This window comes from Fistularia commersonii, chromosome 5 (genome assembly GCF_037954325.1).
Source record: "Fistularia commersonii isolate RoL2024-O1a breed Wild chromosome 5, RoL_Fcom_v1.0, whole genome shotgun sequence".
Classification (NCBI taxonomy): Eukaryota; Metazoa; Chordata; class Actinopteri; order Syngnathiformes; family Fistulariidae; genus Fistularia; species Fistularia commersonii.
In genome coordinates, this window is record NC_141288.1 from 12,201,362 (window position 1) to 12,224,955 (window position 23,594).

General features: G+C 42.6%; 1 pseudogene; it reads right to left on the minus strand.

Moving 5' to 3' along the window:
* Positions 1 to 626: 626 nt before the first annotated feature.
* Positions 627 to 17,932, minus strand: LOC147234097 (uncharacterized; annotated as a pseudogene).
* Positions 17,933 to 23,594: the final 5,662 nt, after the last annotated feature.

Here is a 23,594-nt window from a genome sequence, read left to right on the forward strand (position 1 = left end):
TCAGAAGATTTATGGATGTCGTGAGAGAGGATATGAAGTTGGTTGGTGTGAGAAATACAGAGAACAGGGTTAAATGGAAAAGGTTGATTCACTGTGGCCACCCCTGAAGGAAAAAGGCTGAAAGTAAAAGAAGAAGAAGAGTTTAAGTTTTAAAACTCTTGTTATTCAAATCCTGGGATTTAACAGGCATACATTAAACAAGAACAATGAAAAATGCTCAGTATGGCTCAGTGGCAGGGGATCAACTCAGAATGAGAACATCAACTCGCCAACACAAAACACCTCCTATCACCAGGGTAGAAATAAAATCCCCCAAGTTGCCTGTTGAAGAGAAGACATCAAAATCCACTTTTAGGCGAGTCTTAATAAGTGCTTTTAAGACCGTCACTGGACTCTCGTTCCCTTGATTGCAAGCCTTCTTCTTCCAGGTCTGCCAAATGGCTAATTTGGCAGAGCCCAATAAAAAGTTGAGCATAACTGACACCCTCTCGTTGGTCTTCAAATATCTTGGACCAAAAATAAATAATTGGAAGGTAAAGGTAACCTTCAAACCAAGGAATAAATCCTTCAAGGAAGAAAACAGTGGCACCAGCCTGAGGCATTCAATAAATAAATGAGGCAATGTTTCAAGGCGTGTACAAAACAAACAGTCTCACCCCAGGCTCAAATTGTGCCCTGTACGTGTTTGTGGCTATAGCACCATGCACAATCCTCCACTGGAGGTCACCTGCCCACTTTTCCAGTGGTGGCTTGTACAGGGCCCGCCTGCTCCTCCTCGGGAAGGTGTTCAGTCCAAAGAAATTTTGCCACTTTGAGAACTTCACCTGTGAAAGGGATTGTAGGTCTATTTTGTCTGTAGCGTGAAAAATTGTCAAGCTTGGGGTTCCAAATGGCAGTAGTCGGCCGTTCTTGTCCTCCCACTCCACAACCTGTGGCAGGATGGCCAGCGAGGGGAACCTGTAGTCGATGTTCTCGTTCTACAGTTCGTGGTGGGAGTGATCCGACACGAAACTCTTCAGCCGTGGAGGGAGAGAGTCAGCGATTTCCTTGGTGACCCTGGTGATCAACCTGGCAGAGGCGGCACGTCCAGACTCCCTCAGTGTGATCCGGGACAAGGGCGTTAGCTGCAAGAGGTGACCCAGCTTCATGAGCCCACCATGCTAAGGCTGAGACCCAGGCCTGTGGAACGCAGAGACATGGACCTCAGGAAGGTGTTAAAGAGTAGAGGCTCTTCCATCACCCACCAGCCTGGAGGTTCATCCAGCACCTGCCAAAATGCTAGAACCTGCCAAGCTTGGAGGACTGAACCATAAAACGATGTGAATCCGTTCAGGTTGAGAACCTCCGGCTGCATCAAAAAGGGCTGTCCAACTGCCCAACCATTCGCAAAAGTAGCTTCCCAGTGACTTGCCAGCTGGATCCACACTCATACAGGATCCAGAGGATAGAGGACTGCCGCTCGGTCCAGCGTTTTCAAGACCAGTAAAAGTCAGATGAGCCTCTGGATCTCCTCTAACGAACCCCTTAATGACACTAGTGCAAAGAGCTTATGCCAAAGTATCAAGGCAATCAGGTTATTGACAACTAGCACCCTTCCCCTGTAGGACAGGTGTGGTAGTAGCCACCTCCACTTTGACAGCCCTGCACTAATCTTTTCTTTCACTCTTTCACAATTATTTCTCCTGAAGGCATCAGTCCCTAGGTACACCCCTAGCACCTTAAGGCCTTCCCTCTCCCAGCTGAGGCCACCGGGTAAGGTGGCCAAAGTGTGGCCACTCCATTGGCCACTCAGTAGAGCTTTGCTCTTTTGACGGTTCACCTTTGCTGGGCTCACCCTCTCATATGGGAGAGACCATTCACAAGGTGCTGGACATCATTCTGGTCAGAAACAAATACATGCACATCATTAGCATAAGCTCACAGGCTAAAGGAGTGCTCCTTGCAGAGACCAAGGGGAAGCCGTGGAACCCATTCTTGAGTTGTGAGAACAAAGGATCAACTGCAAAAGGAGAGAGCTGGCTGGAGATGAGGTAGCCTTGTCTTATTCCATGTCTAGAGATGATCAGCCGGCTCAGCCCTGTGCCCATTTTGACCAGGCACTGTGCATTAATGTAAAGTAGGCGCAGCCAGGATACAAAGTTATTGCCAAAGCTGAAAGCTGTGACTGCTGTAAACAATTATCAGCGGTCCACCCTATCAAGTGCCTTGTCTTGATCTAACGCGATGAAGCCAGCCTTCCAACATTAACTATCACTTACATCAAGTTCAGCCCTCATTAGAAATATGTTGTCCTTCATAGTCCTGTCCCCATCACCAGAGGTTTGATCTGCGTGTTACCTAGACAACCCCTACAGCCTACTGGAAAGCACCCTGGAAAGGATTTTGTAATCTTTGGATGAGTGGGGGAAGAGAGACACCAGGGTGAGAAACTGGGCACAAAATTCAACAGGGTTGATTGAAAGAGCAAGCGTGATACATGGGGTTCTACTTTCTTTTCCTTGTAGTTTTCCCTTTCACCTTCCTCAGAAGTGTGACCTGCTTCTGCAGGTGGTAACATTCCCTCTCATCCAAAAGGTACGGATCTTGCGGTTTGTTGATGGCGCTGACCGATTCAATAAACTTATCAGTGTCAATAAAGTAATCTGGGACATCAACCTCCTTACAGAAGGTATCCTCTAAGAAGTCATGAATGTCCTCTTAGGAGTAAAAATCTTTCTGTGCCTTATTGCTGCAGTTAATTGAAACAGTGTCTGACTACGACTCACATTCCATGTCTTCGCCCTCACCCTGTATCCGCAATGGTGTCATCATGTGCATGACTAGCAAAGCGAGTGCTTCCGACTTCAGGAAGGCAACCACTGCTTGGTTCATTCTGGACGCTTCTGTCAGATTCTCGTGTCCTACCTGCTCGCTGACTGCAAGCATCATACCCAATCAAAATTCACAAACATAAACAGAAAAAAACACGAACAGAAATAAACTAAATAAACAAAGTACATATACGGAAAAGGGTGAGTGGAGAAAATGGCCCAAAAGACCAAAAAAGACGCTTTCAATCTCCGCTTCTCTCTCGCACATCTGCACCAGAAGAGGAAGAAGAAGAATTTCATCATTGAAAAACACATTAAGTGGTTACTTTTAAGGCTCAAATGGAACTCTGAGAATTCAAGCAGAAATACCAGGAAGTACGATGAGCTGCTGTCTTTTTTTCAGGCACATAGTGAGAGACTAAGCAAGGGCTTCACATGAGCTATGGTTAAGTTTCGGTTCGGGACTGATCAATAAATCTGAATAGAAGATTGCAGCCACTCCTTGGGACTCCTTGGGCACTACTCCTTGAGTAGTGTTACAATTGGCAGGGGTGGAATCATTTAGGATCACATATCTGCTAGGTTATAGTATAGCAGAAGAGCTAAATGTGACAATCTAATATCAAATCATTAAAAACTAATATGACTTTCAAAGATAGAGATCCAGTGTTCAGAAGGTTACATTTATTTTTACTGTGAGCCACTACAGCAGCGCTGTTGATTTTTATTCGATTTTTGTGTAAAAATGCTGTTTTAACCTTTTATTCAATCCGATGAGATGGGCGGGCGCATTCGTATAGTGTTAGGATCCGGGGTTATGCGTCCATGTGCATTTCCCTTCACCTCTGTTCTTCACCAGACAGCCTGATTTGGATGTCAGCTGGAGGCAGTGCACGCCCGTGGCTCATCATGCCTCATCAGGCGAAGGATAAGAGGAGCCTGCTGCTCGCCCTTCAATGTCAGATTGTTTGTCTTGAGTGGGTACTGCCACATGGACCCGTCTCCTGGATTCCAGTTGTCGCTTCCTGGTGGGTGTTCATCATTACAATGCCATTCACCCCTTCCTGGCAGATCTTCATCTCCAAACTACCAATCCCTGACTGGGCCATTTCCTCGTTCCAGAGGGTGGACGCCTGTCCTCGCCACTTCCCAAGTCTCCCCTGACATGACCCCAGAAAAAACTAAGACCCCAGTAAGTGGAATAAACCCTTAAACGCCTGACATCTTGAGTGTCCTTGCGTTTGGGTCAGGCACACCCTTCCAAAATCATGACAAGTGTAGTATATGTATTAATGTATAGTTAATCAATACTGAGCTCCCACTCATAAGCAAACCACTGTTGTTTTTCCAGAATATTCAACTGGTCATTTTCATTGTACAATTTGATATCCTTTATCAGATTACCAGCTGTTTCTGGGAACCAGTGTCAAATGGCTGTTTAATGTGTTCAAAAATTCCATTTATTTTGAGTGTTCATGCTTCATCCAATTTTTTTTTTCCACCTTCAAAACTGTAAAACGCGGTATAATTTTTTAGAGAGATACTCAGGTTGCCTGAAATATGATCATTCTTGATCCCCTATGTGGCAGAAAATAAAGAACAGGTGAAATTTTGTACAAGGCAGTTCTCAGACTAGCTGAGAAGGGGTTTATGGAGTGTGCAAGAATGTTGCTGGGAAATCATGTTTGTTATTTTCCGACAGGATGTTCTGAAAATAACAAAGCTGAATTTTGACAAAATTGGAAGTCTGTTCATCTGACGACCATGTCCAAAAGGTCTTTTCAGCACTGTGTCACTAAATGCTGATTTATATTTCTGTGCTACATTTCTAAGTTAATCCAAGCACTCCAGGGAAAAACCAAGGGCACTGTCTGAAATACACCTAAGAAATGCATCTACCAGTGGCACAATACAGATCTTGCTCAGAATGGAGTAATTCAAACTCTGCCATCTGGTCCGCCTCGAAATATTAAACACCTCCTTTCCTATCTCTGCGCTCTCAACCTCTGTGTTCGGCATACCAGTAATTTTGTTCAGCGTAAAACCATTCATTATTTACAAGCGCCATCTTCAAAAACAATCTGGGTTGTCTCAGCAGCAATTATGGAAAGTAGGTAAAGAAAACAAAGCATCACTTAATTTCCAGTGCCAAATAGTGTGTTGTCAGTATAGTTGCAGCTGAGAACAGGCGTGCCGTTGAAGAGCTATGTCTGCTAACAGTGTCTGGATCAGCAACATATTTGACAAAAAAAACAAGTTAGGCCATGAAAGTACACTCAGCAACATTTCTACAGTGCAGTAATAGAGATCACTCAGCAAGGGTAGTGACAGTGACTTCCATCAAACATTAGCTGAACGGGGCTCGCCGCTGATACCAATACCAGATAAATCAGATGAAGTTGTTTTTTTTTTAAATACAGCTCAGGGACATTGAAGTAAGTTTCCAAGGTCAGAGAGACCAAAGTTCTCAAAACAACCCTTACTTTGTCAAATGATGGGGAGGAGCTCGGAGTAGAGTCGCTGCCTCCTCCACATAGCGGGGAGCCAGATGAGGTGGCTCAGGCATCTGGTCAGGATGCCTCCTGGGGGGAGGAATTCCAGGCATCTCCATCTGGGAGGAGACCACGGGGAAGACCCAGGACACGCTGGAGAGACCATGTCTCCAGACTGGCCTGGGAACGTCTTGGGGTTCCCCCAGAAGAGCTGGACCATGTGGAGGGGGAGAGGGAGGTCTGGAGAGATGTATACATGGATGGATGTAAGTCGCTTTGGATAAAAGCGTCTGCCAAATGTAATGTAATGGATGGATGTATAGATGGATGGATGGAGTTAATGGCTGACTAAATAAGGACAGAACATTTAAAACAAAATTACATTTTGACACTGATTCACTGACTCCCTCATTTATATTTTAACTTTTCTACACAAATTATTAATTTGCAACAAAATGATATTAATCTAAAAGTACAAAATCAACAACACACACATACACACACACACACACACACACACAGCTATTTACATCATGTATATTCTTTGTATTCTTATGTTTGAATTACAGTTACCATAACACAAACGTTAAATATTACGTTTCTCTTAATAAATAAACATCCAATATCTAGATTGGCATCTGTAAACAGTTGTGGCAATTTAACTTTTTCCCCATAAGGGGACACATGCCGAACATAAGAGCTCAGATACTTCGACATCTCAATCCGTGTGATTTCTTTTTTAAACAAACACAAAAGCGATAACAGGAGGTCCAGTGAACATCAACATTTCTTCATTCCCTGTCTGCCTACAGACTCCCACTCCCACCCACCGGCACACATTATCTCCCCTTGAGGGAGCATATTGATTATTAATGGTGTCAGCCTCCTGCAGATATGTCACTCTGAGATAAAGTCCAGTAAAAAAAAAAATCATACTTTAGGCTATTTACTCCTGGACAAATGTCCTCCTAAAACTGTCCGGCACCCCGAGTGTTTCCCACCCACTGCTCTCCTTTCTTCCTTGTTCAGCCTTGAGCATCTATCAAAGCACATTACAGTCTCCAGTGTCAGCAGTGCCGCCGCCGCAGCAGCCCACCCACATCTGCTCTCTGCAGCGTCTGCCTCTGTTTACTATGGTGCCTGTACCCTGAGCCCCAGAGCCCCTGAGCCCCCTGAGCCCCTGAGTGTGTGTGTGTGCGTGTGTGTGTCTCCTAGGGGACGGTCAAAGTGAAGCTCGACTTTCCCAGACTTGCTTGGAACAGACCAAGACCAGCAGATATCAAGGCTGTTGGCATAACAAACACCGAAAAACACACACACACACGCACACACGCACACACGCACACGCACACACACACACACACACAACACACAACACACTCTGAGTAAAGATTGTCTGACAATACCTCCCCCCCCCATTCAAAGTTGACCGACCGTAGCGTTTTGCTATAATTCAAATTCAGCTGTTGAAGTTTGGTCATGCTTTTACTCAGCCAACACACACACACACACACACAACATATGTCAGGCACGTATTGCTTTTGCAGTCAAAGTCAGCCAAAAACACATTGTAAATAATGCAAGCACTTCAGGTCTATAATAATCGGAGCCATAAAGCGGGAAGCCGGCAATTCATCAACCAGCCTTTTCCACCTCCCCCCGTATCTATCTTCTAAATCTTGTTTGAACTTCCAAACTTAGAGAAGGGGATTGCCCGTACTTCCTAATGATCAAAAGTTATACCTTCAAGTAGATTAAACGTTGCATCTTATGGCCTTACCCATGATCCGCATATCATTATATCATTAATTTAAAACCACCATCAAGTAATTAATTACACTGAATTACCAATCATTCATAATTTGAGGTGCAGCAGTAGATGTGTGATCCATTCCATCTGCCCATACCTGATTTGTGTGCCAATATTTGTAGCTGAGATGATGAAGAGTATTAGAACCGTTAAATAGCGGAGAGTTACCATCACAAATAGCACATTAGCAGGCTAGCATTCAGCTGAACATGCTGTACAGGTGAATGATGACTCATGAATGAATGTTAAATGTCTGATTTTGTCTTGGGTAGTGATTGGAACTGGATTACAATTTCAATTTTTTTTGACGCAGACATTGTTGCAAAAACGAAGTCATGATGTGGGTAAATGAATTGAAAACTGACATGAGGCATCGCAGATGTTATAAATGTGTAATTGTAATCTGCATTAATTTAGATTATCTGCCACTTAAACTAAGCTTCTGTTTGATTTGCTTTTTTTTCTATTCCCTTGGATATTGTGGGGTAAGCAGGAAGGAAATAAAACTAATGAATAACCAGTTTCGGTGAAAACAATTTTGGAAGATTTTTGGTTTGGATACATTAAAATGCATAACAAAGAAGGTGTGTACATTTCCAAGGAAATGGGACAATGAACAAAAAAATATGTGATCATATAATGCATTATAATCAAAATAGAACACAGTAACTTGCTCATTTAGTTATTAATAAACAAATTCAGCTTGTGTATCCTCATAAAATGAACTAATCCAAGTCCCTAAACAAATGAAATCATCTGATTTGTTTTTCTTTTTTTTTTTAACCGATTCTAAATTATGCAGCTTCATATAGGTGCCCAGCGGGCAGCAGTGTAAACTTGAAACCATGTTCGACTATGATGGCAAAAGTATTGTGTTCTCTCCGCAAACAGCTGCCCATCGTGTGAACAATAGTCTCCCCTCTATAAGTTCCGGACTCACAGAGGAGAATCCCCTGGGGACGCCAGCTGCACACAGCCATACTTTATTCCCACTTACATCCCCGCTACCTGATCCCCCCCTTAATTTAAACCCTTCAGTCAGCATCCATTACTGTAACTAAGGTCTTCCATCTCTGTTGATAACGTGTGAACGAAGGCCAGGGGACACTATTCATGTATATTTAAAACATTCGTAGCCACTTGTTTTTTTTTTCTTTGGTTTTCTAAAGACAACTTCCTCTTTAATGAGCCTGTCAAGAATTCCTGAGATGGTTTAAAAATTAATACATAGAATTTTAGGGGGGGGGGTCCCAGTCATTTCTTACCCTGAAGAGGTTACTGTCATATACGGCTGTAAGTTGAGCTGGCACAAAGAGCTGCTGCTCAGAAAGGTAAAACTATACTCAATGACCTTTGCCCTCATTTATTGAGTTTTATTATAATGGCAGGGCAAAGGGAATGAAGCCAGGTGATTCACAGGCCTCTGTGGATAATCATCCCAGGAAAGTCACCACCCTGTCTTTATCTGTGTAAGATCTCATTGCTGTGTTACTCAATACCACCACCCGATGCGCGCACACACTCACACACACACTCACACACACACACGCACACGCACACACACCACAATGCCAGAGACTGAGACATTATACTGGTGGGAAACCATACAGATGACAGAGGGAATGTATCCACCAGTGATACCCCAGGGTTTATTTTGTGAATGTTTTGTACTAAATATGCTCATTGAACTAAATTAAATAAAATCAACTTAAAATTATGATGTGTTTCAGTTTTGTCCCAAGCAGTAGGAAGGCTTGTGAGTGTGTGGACTCACTTGGCCAGTGCATACATGTCTGGAGCCATCCATCCACCAAGGTTATCGACTAGTAAAATCAATATATCTAGTTCGGCCCAGAACTATTTTGACATTGACACAAGTTTTGCTATTTTAGCTGTTTACGAAAACATATTTAGGATACAATTAAATAATAAATATGGGTTTAAAGTGTAGACTCTCAGCTGTAATTTGAGAGTATTCACATCCAAATTGGAGCAAGGGTTTAGGAATTACAGCTTTTTACGTAGCTATTACGTAGCTGTCTCTTTTTCAAGGGACCAAAAGTAATTGGACAATTGACAAAGAAGGCAGCAAAAAAATAACAAGTCTGCATGGGTTCTTCCTTCAGTAACCTGTCATCAATTAAGCAGTTAAAAGGTCTGGAGTTGATTCCAGGTGCGGCGTTTGCATTTGGAAGCCGTTTCTGTGAACACACAACACGCAGTCAAAGGAGCTCTCAATGGAGGGGAAACAGACCATCCTGAGACTGGAAAAAAAGAAATCCATCAGAGTGATAGCAGAAATGTTAGGAGTGGCCATACCAATAGTTTGGTACATTCTGAGAGTGCACTGGTAAGGTTGGGAGATCAAAAAGGCATCTTCTGTAAAACATTGTGGAGGCAGTGTGACGGCATGGGCATGCATGGCTTCTAATGGCACTGGGTCACTTGTGATTATTGATGGTGTGACAAATGACAGAAGCAGCTGGATGAATCCTGAAGTGTAAAGGAATATATTTTCTTCTCAGATTCAGCCAAATACAGCAAAGTTGACTGGATGCCACTTCACAGTAAAGCTGGACAATGATCCAAAACATACTCCAAAAGCAACCCAGGAGTTTTTTAAAGCAAAGAAGTGGAATATTCTGCAATGGGCAAGTCAATCACAAGATCGCAACCCGATCAGGCATGCTTTTCACTTGATTTCAAATTTGGGACGCTGAACGTTGCATCTGCAACACATCTACATCACTAAAAGATTCAGAACTGGTATGTAGTGCCATGGAAGAGGAGCAGCAGCTGCCCACCAACACCCTGGGCTGGATGAAGCATGTGATATACACATCATGGACTTTAGCTTACATGCAGGACTTTTCAAATAACAATTGTCTATCTCTCTTTAAAAACAGAATGTTTCTTGAGTTCAAAAGCAGATGATTTTGGTCTTCTAATGGGTCCTGTTCACTACACTTCTTCCCTCCAGCACTCTGACTCTGCTGAACAGATCTAAAGCAAAAATGTCAGTGATGAACCTGACCTCCGTGTCAGCAGGACGTGCTCAGCTTTTAGGCTCAGTTTGAAGAAAAAATGAAAAGAATCTCAACTTTTGACGCTGGCAGGAAAACCTATCCGATCACAAATGCAGAGTTTTTTTTTGTTTTTGTTTTTTTTGTTTTTAATTAAAAAGAAAAACTTAAAATATGCAGCAGTGTCTTGTTTGCTTTAACCTAAAAAAAAAAAAAAAAACACCACCATCCTGGCATCTTTATCCCTCAAACAAACTGCACTCAGTACGACTATCCGAAGTTATTATTACTCTGCTCACTTTTCACGACTAAATGGTGATGATTTATTGATGTTCTTTGCAGCAAACAAAGATTCCATCAAATCTGATGTCAAGGTGGAGTATGATTAAAATGAAAAAAACAAAATAAAACCAAAAAAACGAATGATAAATTTATTATGGGGGTTCAAATCTCTAGAATAACGGATATTTGAGTTGGAGTTTGAGAGTGAGATGTAGCTTGTTGGTTAATCCACTCTGAGGTCTTTAAAGGACAAATCTGGTACTTTAACACCTCATAGACCCAAATCTGTCACATTGGCATGTCACTGGAAAAACAGCATTTAAAGTAGAAAGAGTTTGCAGGCCAAGTGGTGCACATTATATTGAGTTTACTAAGCCTTGTACATCAGTGCATCTAAAACCGTATTAGTATCCAAATATAAAAACCTTTTAAGACTCTATATGGAGACCTTTTTGCATCTCCCAACAGCAACATAACCAAAAGATACCCATCCGTCTCAAAACAGTACAGTACTGCAGTGTCTTCCGACTGCAAAGTAGACAAGAAACAAACTTAATGCTTTCAAGGATTTCAACAGGAGGCTCAGCAATTGTTATATTCTAGGACACAATGTTCCACAATAACAGAATTATTTCTTTGTTAATGGCCTGCCCAAATATCCCAAATAGAGTATCATGAGGTTAAAGTGTTGAAAAAAAACAATAAAAAAATAAAATACAGAAGATAATCTTGGTTGTGCGCCCATCAAAATCCACTTATAGAAAATCATGTGTTCTTATATAAACCTTACTTCCACCCAAAATATTGCAATAATGTTACAAAAAGTTAGTAATACCAAACACTTCAAAGAAATTCGCAACATGGTAACAATATCGTACTACTTCTAGCAATGCAGCTGATAAATCAAGACATTTAGATACTAAATAGCCTTTTAAAAAAGGGATAATTGTGTTGATTATTGTCTCAAAAAAATAAATAAACAGCTGCTCCAAAAGGTAGAAACACAAGTGGGCCTTTATTTATCCAAACAGGCTACCAGCTGCTGCAGTCTTTCGCTGGTTCTTCTTTAAGGACTAAAACAATGCAAACAAATTTTGGGGCGGCTTAGTGATCCGCTCGGCAGAGATGGATGGACAGTGGTGTACGTCGGGTAAGCAAGCTGCTCAACAGCTATTAGAGGAGGCAAGTACATTGAGGGAAGCTGATGTCAAAACGTTTCACAATTATCTATGTAGCATAGTTTCGTCTTACAAGGCAGGGAAATAAAGGCCAGTTTCTCATAGAAAACTCCCCCTCTTCTTGCAAATGGATATGACCATAATATTTCAAATTCTTTCCTTCGGCCCTCTCTCCCCCTCGACTGGTCTTAACTTTTCCGGGAAAGGGGGGATTGTGAGAAAGATAGTGTTTTTGTAAAATGGCGGGGGCCATTGGCACCTATCAACCTATTTAGTTTCAGAGTGTCTTCACACCTCAGATGGCGTGAAAGAAGAAGGACGGCAAACACACCTGCGTCCTCCTCATCCGCCCCCCTCTGCCTGAAGATATCGGATTCAGCATGGAAAGTTTACTCCTAGTATTTGACCCAATTGCTTCTCGCCCCTGGGATTGACTGAGGTGTGTTAGGGTTGGTGTTGGTGGGGGGTGGTGGTGGGGTTGTGCGCCTATCAAACAGTTTCCATAGCAACACCTAGGGAAACTTTAGCTGGTGCAGGGACAGAGAGGCTCAAAGGAGCTGTTACCTCAGTGGCCTCGGAGTAAACCATCCAAAGCTGGCTGACTAATGAGACGGGCTGGAGTTTTGATTGAGGGTTGTTGGGGGGGCAGAGCTCCTCCTCGGGAGGCCAGGGACACGAGGCTGTGTTAAGGGTTGATAGAAAAATAGCAATTGATAAATTGCCTACAGATACGGTTTGTTCTTGACCTTATAAAACCTCATTTTGGGGGCCTGGAGCTGCAGGTCATTATTAGACTGGGTATCAACGGTTGTAGACACAGTGATACACAAATATTGTTTAGAAAATGTATACAGTCCACAAATGATCCACATAAACATTTTGTTACATCTTAGTGCTTGTCTACACTAAAGATCATGCAATAATCTTTCAGTACAGGACACACATATCCACATACACGTACACTGCAGAAGGGATACAAGGCGCATATTGACACACATATTACATTTTCTTTTGGTTTGTTAATAATAGCGTTGTATTCACTGCGATCTCTTTCTGTCTTTTCCTCTCAGTTGCTCCCTTCAGTTGTGCCACAGAATCTTCTGCCTCCATCTAACCCTCTCTTCTGCATCCCATCCATAGGACCCATCCATATTTATTCCTCTGTAGTTACCACAGTTCTGCACATCTTGGCGCCAACTCACTTCTCCTCCACTCCTCAGGCATCCTCTCACTCCCCAGTTTCCCGTTGAACAACTTTGTCAAAAAATCTGCTGGACACTTCAACTCAAGTATATCATCAGGGGCAAACTACCTTTCCAGTCTTCCATTTTTCCACTCTTCATCTTCTTCCATCTTCAACGCCCTCCTTTCTTCACCTTTACTTAACTCTATCACCCCTTATACTTTGTGCTCTCTCATTTTCTTCATTCATATCCTCTTATAAGCACTCTTTCCATCCTTTCATCATACTTCTGGCCCCTCTCAGTCGAAATCCTTGTCTATTCTTATCCACCCTTACCTACTGCCTGTCCTTCCCATCTCTATCGCTCTGCTTCACCAACCTGAATAAATCAGTCTCTCCGTTCTTACCGTTCCCAACCTATTATGCAAGTCATTGTTTTGTCTTTGTTTGGTCTTTGCCACCTCTACCTTCACTCGATGCTGCATCTCACTACACTCCTGTCTGCTGTCTTTAGTCTCCTCCACTTCTTTGCAAACTGTATTTACTCCCGCACTTCCTCCTTCCCCCACCAAGTCTCCTTATCAATTTTCCCTCCAGACGACGTACAGAATTTTTGTACATAACGATTAACATCACTGAACATTACGCCTTCAGTTTCCAGTGTCAGACTCTTCAGTCTAGCTGACACTCTTTCCACCTCCAGAGTATTCCTAACAAACTTGTCCTACTCCATTTCCCGCTTTGCTAACTTTCCACCTGGTCTCCTGGACAGACAGTACATCCACCTTTCTCCTCTGAATCATGTCAATCATCTTTCTCGAGTTTCTCATCATAGATCAGACATTCAAAGTCTCTGTGTCAGACTCTTGCTTTTTCCTCTTCTCTCTCCGACTCCTGACATGGCTTCCTCTTCTTCTTCTTTGACCCACAGTGGCCCAATCTCCACCGGTACCATGTGGGTTATCAACACCGCTGTTGGTCGTTGTTAACCCAAGCCTCAGCCCATCCGGTGGGAAAATACCAGGTTTGATTTGTGAATTGTTTCTGGCATATGCTTGTAATCAGATGCCCTTCCTAATAATAAAAAAAAACCCTCTGCAAAAATCCAGGCTTGGAACCTACTGAAGGAGAACACACAAGGCTGCATTTACCCCCTTGTGGCTACATTGCATATTTACTGCAATCATTTATTGTGTTTACTGCACTAACTGCAGTCATGTCATTCTGAGGTGCAGGTCTCTGCCCCTTGGAGCAGGACGGCGGTGCAAAGTGCATTGTATACATTAACCTTATCCCTGACCTAAAGGTTTCTGTTTTTTTTTTGTTTTCTTTTTTTGAAACCCACAAAGTCTGCCAAGGTTTTGTGGGTATAGCTATTTATTTCAATGTCAAGAGAAAGTGTGGTGCAAAGGAGAGAGACGAGTCCACGAGTTCAAGTGCAACACTTGCGACTTGGAAATTGTGGGTATGTTCGCTTGTGCGGAATAGCTGGATAGTGAACTGTTTTTCTTTATTCTTAAATATTCAGAATAAAGAAAAAAACATTTGTAAAGAGTAATTGATACATATAGAGACATTAGAAAATATAAAATTCATATAGAAAACTATATGAATGGAGTGTCAGCTGTTTACTATCCAAGCTTTCCACCATTACCTCTGTGCATTTTTGTGTTTGTCAGTTGTTGGTTTGCTTGTGTTAGGTTGTGTGTGTGTGTGTGTGTGTGTGTGTGTGTGTGTGTGTGTGTGTGTGTGTGTGTGTGTGTTTGTGTGTGTGAAGAGCATATATACACAGAAAAACAATTTGTTAGAGGTCTAAATTAGCTTTGACCCTCCCCTGGGAGGCACACACCCACACTCCCCGACACATGCATACAAAAACAACTCACTCTCACAATGGACTTTAAACAGAATCAAGACAAGGAGTTAACATGTTCCAATGATTATAATTAGTTGAAGCCAGCTGTTTTGCGGCACAACAAAAATTATTTTCAGAAAGTAACAGCAGGCAATTAAAACTTTCATACCAGTGATTGATAACCTTCTAAAACAGTTTACAAGCTCCATGTCTCAGAAAATTAGCAGTTATTCCACATGATATAATATCCGCTTCATGATATAATATCCAGCTCTTTTTAAGCCAGAGTTTAAAATTTTTGTTTCACTCAACAACCCCATCCACCACCTGTATCTTCTGCTACAGTACGACACGAAAGAAACTTCATCGGTCTCTAAGGAGGAACACTCAGGACGTGTGCATTCGCATAGAAACAATGCAAGCTTGCATGGAAAAAGGGAAGTTAATATTTACCACCCTCGTAATCACACAGACTGTATGCATCACTGCCAGAGAGCCGAAGATACAGAGCAGACAGTAAAGCGGCATGCACTGCCATTACATCATCGACAAAATACGCCCAAAACAGTGACAGGTCTAGTAATTGCATTCAGTGGTTCATAAAATTGCAGGAGTTGCATCATTCTTGCCACGTTGACAGAGGAGGTGGCGAGGGAATGCAGCCCAGGTTTGAATGCACAGCGCGTTCAGATGCAGATTCACTTAATTAAAAATCAGGGGGCGCCGCATGCATAGTAATGCGTCACCTCGACACTGGCCTTCCCTGAAAATCCCTCGCATGAGGAGTTTCAATGGGCTATTTGCGTTCCTTTGCCGTATTATCACCTCCAACCCCAGACGCCCACAGACTCCATTAATTGCCAGAGCCCCAATCTGTGTAAATATAACAGACACATATAGATATTTGTGAAGCAGAATCAATCTGGTGCAGCGAGGATGAGGCCAGCTAATTCTCACATCAGTGTCAAGGAGGCAATGCGGCTGTTTACCTCGACACATTAACTAATTATCCTTTTTGGGAAAAAAAAAGAGTAACCTGATGAAAGACGTCCCTTTTGGATTGACTGGTTATTCAGATGGATATCTGAAAATGACGACTCAGCATGAAACACGAATTGCACACTAATCAGTGAAATGTATTGATCATGGAATATCCCCTGCTCTGATCCATGTCAGTGATTTTTACTTACAGAACTAAACATCACTCTCACCTCACTCAGCAGCCTCAGCAGTTTGATGTGTGCTGATAGTAACCGGACAAACTGCTGGGCTGAATGTGTCCGACACCCAGGGCTGTCTGACCTCTGTAGCCACCCAGACTCTTTTAATTTTGGCCTCAAAATATCCTTTTTCTAAATATTAAATAAATGAACTGAGTTTCACAAAATTAAAGAAGGCGGCTTTTACAGTATCACTGACCTTCAACTAATCCAATTTCAGTCTTTTTTTTCTTTACAAACTTTTTTTTTTTTTTACTAATTTATCTGAAAAAATGTCCATGATATTGAGTTATTTTATATAATTGTATTATTTCCAGGAAAACTAATAAAGTGAAGCTGCAGAGGAGATAAAAAGAAAAGACAAATGACCAACCAAATAAACAACACACTGACAAAGCAACACATATTGAATTAAAAGAAAATAAATAAAAAAAAAAACAAAGCCCAGCAATCCAATACCTCCCTGGATTTCAAAGCTCTGTGTCAGGATCAGAGAGTCCCTGCCTACTATTGTATGTGTCTCTCTGTCTTTCGGTTCACATTCACTCTGTCTATGCTTGGTCCGTGTAGGTAATTGGTCAGATAATGAGGCCTTCATGTAATATATCTGATGCTTTAACAACCTTTTGTAATATAGTAATAACTGAGGCATATCCTTGCTGCTGATAGGAGACATTGTTATCAGATGTAATTCACTGGGCTTAAATGTGATAACATAAATTATTTATATTTGATTAATACAATGTTCTTTTCCCTCAATCGTTCGTCCCCTGTGAGTACGTTATTGTCAGATGGTCCGCTCATTAAAAGTAAACTCAAATAGCCTTGATCACATTTATCCGGACATGCGGCGCTTTGAACACACAGTTGGTTTATAATAACACACACATGCACACACACACACACACATACGCACATACCTGTGGAGTTTGAAATGTACCGGAATATGGTGTTAGTTGAACACCCTTCGGAGTTTCTCCGAACCACCAGCAACATATGGTACGATGAGGTTCTTTTTGTTTGTCTTATTTTTGTCTTTCTCCTGTTCTATGTTGCTGCCTCTGGTGGTTTCTGATTTGGCGAAGGCCCAATTACAGTATCCACAGGATTTAGGGGCTTTCTTAATGTGTTGTGCCTCGGTCTTGTTTCCTTCGGCGGTTGATGGGATGTTCTTGGCCCAGTGGTGTAGAGTCCTGATCACCCCCTGTTTATGCACAAGGGGGTGGTATGAGTGGAAAAGTAGATATTTGTTGGTGTGTGTTGGTTTCCTGTAAATGTTGATGTCCAGGCTTCTGTCCTGTTGGGTGTGAATGCAACGATCCAAGAAGGGGAATTGGTCAGCAGTGACTCCCTTGTGAATTTGATGTTGGTGTCGATCATATTTAGGTATGTGGTGAACTCTTCTACCTCATTCTTCTTGATCTTGACCCATGTGGGTTGGCAGTGTTCCCCTGAATGAAGCGAGGGTCTTGCTCTTAACCTCCTCAATGTATAGGTTTGCCAAGGGGGATACAGGTGAGCCCATGGTGCAGTAATGTTTTTGCCAGTAGAAACCGCTGTTGAACTGGAAATAGGTGGTCTGCAGACACAGATCCAGAAGGGTGCAGATGTGATCTGGGGAGAGTTTTGTTCTGTTTATTCAGGTGTCGTTCTTCACGAGGCGTTCCCTCACTGCTGTGATCGCATCCGATATGGGGATAAATGTGAACAGTGAGGTTACATTGTACAACAACATGGTTTCATTCGGGTCCAGCCTGATCTGCTTGACCTTACCAGCAAAGTCCTGTGAATTCTGGATATGGATTTGTTATGTTGCCAACCAAAGGTGACAAAATCTTTGCCACATGTTTGGCAATGTTGTATTTGACGGAGTTGATGCTGCTGACAATTGGTCTGAGAGGAGTTCCTTCCTTGTGAATCTTCAGTAGTCTGTAGATGCAAGGCATGGTTTCTCCTGGGTACAGTTGATAATAAAGTGGTTTGCTCATAAATGGCCGCATCCTTTTCTAGATGCTGTAGACAGCTGACCACTGTCTTCTTTTAGGTGTTGGTTGGGTCCCGTTTCAGGGTTTCTGACATTTGATTCATATGAAGGATCCCGTCTTGTCCTCTTCATTTTTTCTTGTTACCTTCATGAATGAGTACTTACTGAATTACAGCCTGTAGTTAAGGAGACTTTCCAGACATCAACAGGCAGTTAACAAAGACTTCATAACAGACTGCTATTTTTCTGCCGAGGGGAGGAGGAGGCTTCCCAAAGCGCAGATAAAATGAAAACACAGGCGAGGCTGCCGAACAAAGCAAATGGTCTCTTTTTATTTCAGACACCAGGACAAAAGACATATTGACAAGCATAGACAAATGGCTGGGTCTTTGCTTTTACTAAAGGCTCTGGGTTTTCAATCAAAGATGAGGGTGCACGCCAAGACTGCAACATTGCCAGGGAGCCTCTGGCAACTCGCAGGTTTTCATGAATTTATCTAATAGCAAACCCCAGCCTTGTCCATGAAAAGGACATACCTCGAGCAGGAATATGAAACAACCTTGTTCTGAGCAAGTTGTGTCCATTAAAGAAAAAGAAGTGCTTCACCGAGAGACACTCGGTGAATAAATCAGGATGTGATGGAGCATCCTTCATGCAAGACGCCCACATGCATTTTGTCATTCCTTGAAGCCATTTAATAAAACAAAAGGCTCCTCTGCAACATTTGGAGTGTTGCCATTTCCATGGCAACCACATGTATTGTGGCCATAAGTTTTCTGAATGCAGCCTGGATTTCATAGAAGGTCGGGGGGAGGAGTAGAGGAGTAGGGAGAGGTACTGGAAAAAAAAAAATGAAAAGAAAATGAAAAGAAGAAGAAAAACTTCCAGATTTCAAAGGCTTATGATTTCATAGACTTACATCTTGAAGGAAAAGTGAGGGGAGAACAGCTAAAGCATTTAATATTCAATGATTTGAAGACATGGTTCTGCAGGAGACATTGCGCAAGTTAGTCAGCCTTTTAAACAGCATTATAACATTAAACTTATATTCTTCTTCTTCTCCTTATTTTCCGTATCTTCCTCTTGGAGTGTGGGTGTATGTCTCCTGGGGAATAGTCAAAGCTAATTTAGACCTACTACGAATGTTTTTTCTGTGTATATATGCTCTTCATACATACATACATTCACACACACACACAAAACCTAATGTAAGCAAACCAACAACTGACAAACACACAAATACACAGAACTCATGGTGGAAAGCTTGGATGGTAAGCAGCTGACAGTCCATTCAGACAGTTTTCTAAATTAATTTTGTATTTTCTAATGTCTCTATATGTATCAATTACTCTTTACAAATGTTTTTTTTCTTTATTCTAAATACATTGATCTTGTTCTTCTTTTGGCTTTTCCCTTCAGGGGTCGCCACAGCAAATCAACTTTTTCCATCTGACCCTATTCTCTGTATCCTCCTGTCTTTTCATCATTATAACTGTTTCTAGGCCATACAGCATCACTGGAGTCACCACTGTCATGTATACCTTTCCTTTCATTCTGACTAATAGTCTTCTATCCCATAGAACACTGGCATTGACATTTTTCTCACCCATTCCAACATGCTTGGACCCGTCTCTTCACCTCTTTTCCACACTCTCAATTGCTCTGGACTGTTGACCCCAAGTACCTGAAATCCTCCAGCTCCTTGATCTCCACTCCCTGTCGCCTCACTGTTCCACCTGGGTTCCTCTCATTCACACACATATATTCTGTCTTGCTGTGACTAACTTTCATTCCTCTCCTTTCCAGAGCATACCTCCACCTCTCTTGATTTTCCTCCACCTGTTCCATGCTCTCACTACAGATCAAAATGTCATCTGCAAACATCATGGTCCATGGAGTTTCCTGTCTAACCTCATCTGTTAGCCTGTCCATCACCATTGCAAACAAGAAGGGGCTCAGAGCAGATCCCTGGTGAAGTCCCACCTCCACCTTGAACTTCTCTGTTACCCCTACAGCACACCTCACCACTGTCTCACAGCTAGTATACATGTCCTGCACCAGTCTAACATACTTCTCTGCCAATCCAGATTTCCTCATACAATATCAGAGCTCCCCTCTTGGCACCCTGTCATAATGGATTTGTAGTACTCTTTCTAGGCATGAGGCCATAATGCTGTTCACAAATGCTGACTTGTGCTCTCAGTCTAGTTTCCACTATTCTTTCCCATAACTTCATTGTATGGCTCATCAACTTTATTCCTCTTTAATTGCTGCAATTCTGCACATCCCCCTTACTCTTAAAAGTGGGCACCATTACACTTGGTCTCCATTCTTCAGGCATCTTCTCACTCTCTAAGATCCTGTTGAATAATCTAGCCAAAAACTCTACTGCTGCCTCCCCTAGACACTTCCACACCTCCACAGATATATCATCAGGACCAACTGCCTTTCCACTCTTCATCCTCTTCAATGCCTACCTCACTTCACTTCTACTAATCTGTGCTACTTTGTGGTCTACAATAGTCACCTTTTCTACCCTTGTCTGTCTTTCATTTTCCACATTCATCGGCTCTTCAATGTATTCTTTCCATCTTCCCATTACTTTTATAGCATCTGTCAAAACATTTCCCTCTCTATCCATAATCAGCCAGACCTGTCGTACATCCCTTCCATCTTTATCTCTCTGTTTCGCCAACCTTGATAGAGCATTCTCTCCTTCCTTGCTGTCCAACCAAGCATACAGGTCATTGTACACCCTTTCTTTTGCCTTTGCTACCTCTATCTTTACCTTACGTTGTATCTCCAGTACTTCCACATGACACACCAAGTACTCTCCCACCTGTCTCCCTGATAACACCACCTGTTGTTGTCCAATCATCTGGAAGCTCGCCCTGACCACCCAGAGCCATTCTCAACTCCTAAACCATACAACACTCCTCCCTTTTCAGCTTCCACCACTTTGCCCCCTGCTCTGCCTTTGTCCTCTTGATCTTCCTTGTCACCAGAGTCATCCTACAAACTATCATCCTATACCGTCTGGCTATGCGTTCACCTACAACTACTTTGCAGTCACTGTTCTCTTTCAGGTTACCTTGTCTATACAAGATGTAGTCTACCTGCGTGTTCCTTACTCTGCTCTTACCCTATGTTTCTGTCTTTTCTGTAAAAAAGCGCTCACTACCAAATCTGCCCGTCACTTCTTCATCCCCTTTATTGTCTTCACCAACATGCCCATTGAAGTTTGCACCAATTACCACTCTCTCATCTCTGGGAATATTCTGCATCACTTCATCTAGCTCATTCTAGAACTTCTCCTTCTCCTCAAACTGACATCCCACCTGCGGGGTAGAGCCACTAATAACATTGAGCATCACACCTTCAATTTCCAGTTTCAGACTCACAAGTCTATCTGGCATTCTTTTCACCTCCAGAACGTTCCTAACAGACTGCACCTTCAAGATAACTCCTACTCCATTTCTCTTCCTGTCAGTACCATGGTAGTACAACTTAGAGCCTGCTCCTAAGCCTCTAGCCTTACTACCTTTCCACCTGATCTCCTGGACATCCAGTATATCCACTTTCCTTATCTGCATCATGTCGACCAAGTCTCTACCTTTTCCTGTGATGGTCCCAATATTCAAAGTCCCTACTCTCAGTCCCAGACTCTTGCCTTTCCTCTTCTCTCTGCTTCTGAACACACCTTCCTCCTCTCCTTCTTTGACCTACCTACTTAAAGTCTACTCCTGATAGTTTCAATCCATGACTCTCTGTGACTGTGCTTCAGAGAAAGGAATAGATCTCCATTTATAAATGGATGCCAGATGTCTTCAGGCTACAATGGAACAATGTGAACAATCCCTTAGAAACAGTTCATGTCTATAGATAATGTGTTTGGCCAAGCACACACACACATACACTCACCAAAAGCATACAAATCATACACTAGTCATTGAACCTTCAGGATGGTCAAATTTAAATTTTACATTTTTTGATATATATTATCGCAAGCTTTTCAGTCTTACGGTGATGTAACACAATCAACAACCAATAGATGAGCTCTAACAAAACGATAAAAAGGAATCCTGGTGGGCAAACAATCGGCAAAACAGTATTGGCAGCAGCAGGGTATTTGTTGGCGGTATGGATGAGAGTGAATGGTGAAGGACATCACTGTCAATATTGTCAATCCAGAAAGAGGAGTTGATAGTTGAGCTGTGGGCAGAACAGCCCAGCTAGTACAATGTCAACTCTCCAATGAATCACAACCGTGTGGAGAAGGAAAAGCGATGGACTGAGATGTAGAGGCTCCGCAAATATCCTGTGAAAACATTGCATGGTCAAAAAAAATTGCTGAAAGAATCTAGTTCTAACGATGGTTCAATTCCGACAGGGGACTTTCTGTGCAGAGTTTGGATGTTCTGCATGTCTGCACGCGTTTCCTCCAGGTTCTCTAGTTTCTTCCCACAGTCCAAAAATATGCAGCAAGTTAATTGGAAAAATTTGGAAAATAACCCAGATGCCCAGTGTGAATGAGAGACTGAATGGTATTCTGTCTGCTAATGTGGCCCTCTGATTGACTGGCAATCAGTTCTGGGTGCACCCTGCCTTTCTATCAATGGGAGCTGGGAGAGGCTACAACATCCGCTGCAACCCTGAGAAGGATAAGCGATAGCAATAGATGGATGGATGGAATCTAGTTGAAGACTTGAAAATAGTGACCCCGTAAGATTCACAATCTTTGTAAAATCGAGGTGTGAACAGCTGTATGAGGGTAGTTTTCCATCAGTCTTACTCAAAGCTTTTCAAGTCTGATGTATGGGTAGCTATACCTGCATGCCTGAGGATCCTGGAGGCGTACAGGTCCCGCAGACATGGCAGATTGTAGCCAATCATCTTCTCTTCAGAGTGGATGATATGCTGCAGTCTTTATGGGGATGGTGGCGTGCCAGATGGTGATTGAGGAGCTGAGGGTGGACTCGATGATGGAGGTGTAGAAGTGCGCCATCATCGTCTTTAGCAGGTTAAACTTAACTCCCACAGGAAGAACATCCTCTTCTGTGCTTTGATGGAGCTGATGTTCATATCCTTCCTGAGTGATGATCATCCGCAGGAAGCGGCAGGACTCCACAATTCCAACTAGTGAGTCTCTCAGGGAGATGAGGGTGGTCGGGGCTGCGTTCTTTCTGTGGTCTACCACCATTTCCACTGTTTTTAAAGTGCTGAGCTCCTCATTGTTCTTACTCTACCAGGTCACCAGGTGGCCAATCTCCCACCTGTAGGCAGACTCATCCCCACCAGAAATGAGTCCAATGAGGGTGGTGTCATTCATGAACTTCAGGGGCTTGACAGACTGTTGACTTGAGGTGCAGTTGTCGGTGTAGAGTGAGAAGAGTTGAGAGGGAAGAACACCGCCTTGGGGAGAGCCGGTGCTGATGGTCCAGGAAAAAGAGACATGTTTTCCCAACTTCACATGCTGCCTCATGACAGCCATGAAGTCGGTGATACAACTGCAGGTGGAATCAGGTACGTTCAGCTTGGAGAGCTGGGACAGTTTTTCACAAGCCAAAAACCCATTAGAAAGGAGAAAAAAATAATGCATTGAAAAAAAAAAAAAAAAAAGAGTAGAAAAGGCAAAAAAATCTCTTATATAGCTACATTCAATTACCATGGATCAGAACATGGTGGCATTAATGTTGTTTTGATGCTCCAACAAAAATCAATATCCTGGGGATAGAAATGGTTTTCTAAATTGATTAT